Raw genomic sequence first — 1,437 nt, 5'->3', positions numbered from 1 at the left:
CTTTCGCTAATATCAAAACCTGTCCCTTCATGGAAAGTTACGGCCAGCAACCTGCCGCCCACCAAATTCTTGTACCTCCCCGTACCAAGGACACGTTCCCAGCCGGCCGGCCTGAAGTTGTGTCTTCGGAGTGGAGAAAAATACAGTCTTTCGATAAGGGCCAGCCTGAACCGGTTCTCTCCAAGCGAACAACACCTTGAAACTAAAACATTACACTTGACCTAGAAAGCCTCTCAAGGTACCAGGCAGAGAGCAAGATGGAGTCTGTCCCGTTTAAGGCCTACAAGGCCCAAAATACGCATAACTCCATGGAAGGTATACTAACACTCTTGCAAAAGGATGGATCATCACTAACACATATATATCTATCCCCTAGCTTAAGTTTAAAAGCCCTGATCTAAAGAAAAGGGTACGAAAATGCACTACTGTGCCTCATGGATAGGTCCTACTTATAGTCCTAATCCCTATACTATAAGGGTAATAGACTGGAGTCATCCTCCATCATCCTCCCTCTAAAAGGGCCGGAAAAAATCGGTTATTACACCCCCCCAACAGCCAAAAAGCAAAAATGGAAAAATGGGCACTTTGACATATTTCTGCATATTTCCCAGATCACTTCGTGCGCGCTCTGCAGCTAGGCCCTAACTCCCCTTTGCCACCATGGATTTTCTCCAAACCACTTGCAATCGAAAGTATTCATATCCAGCGTTGCTCCAAGACCCCCCAACACCCCCCCCCAAACACCAGGAACCCCCCACAAGCAGGCCCCGGAAAACGCTAAAGTGAGCGAAATGCCTGAAAATGGAAATACTTTTTCACCATGGATTTTATCCGAAACACTTTTATCCGATATTAGACCTTCAGAGCTATGCCCCCAGACCCCTGCAGCCACCCGCCCAAAAGCAGAACACCCCCAAACAGGCAAAAAGCAAAAATGGGCCTACCTTCAATTCAGTCCAAATACGCTCTTCAGCTAGGCCCTAACTCCCCTTTTCCACCATGGATTTCCTGAAAATCAAATGCAATCAACATTAGACTGTGCCAGCAGTGCTCCCAGACCCCAAAACCCACCCACAGAAACCTAGAAGCCACCCAAACAGCCCCCCAAAAACATGCAATAATGGTATATTCAAAAGATGGCAAATTGCGCTGTTCACAAAACATTGCTGTTTTCAGCACTTCCACTACTTTGATCTTCTTGAAACTCACCTGGACAGTCACTTGCTCCAGCGATTCACAAGAATCTCAGCAAGGCAGAACAAAATCGAACCACTGCGCTCTTTGAAGAAGAAGAAGGAAGGTCTACGACTAGTTTTCACTTAGCTTTCACCCAAACACACGCGCACGCAAAACACTCAAAAAGGCCACAATTCTGCCAATTCTAGACCAAAGAACACCAAACCCCCCTAAAACATTGCCAACATCATTATGAACGAG

The sequence above is a fragment of the Lissotriton vulgaris genome, unplaced genomic scaffold, assembly GCF_964263255.1.
Source record: "Lissotriton vulgaris unplaced genomic scaffold, aLisVul1.2 SCAFFOLD_3031, whole genome shotgun sequence".
In the NCBI taxonomy this organism is placed as follows: Eukaryota; Metazoa; Chordata; class Amphibia; order Caudata; family Salamandridae; genus Lissotriton; species Lissotriton vulgaris.
The sequence above is the reverse complement of the archived record's forward strand: the minus strand, read 5'-3'. Positions refer to the sequence as shown.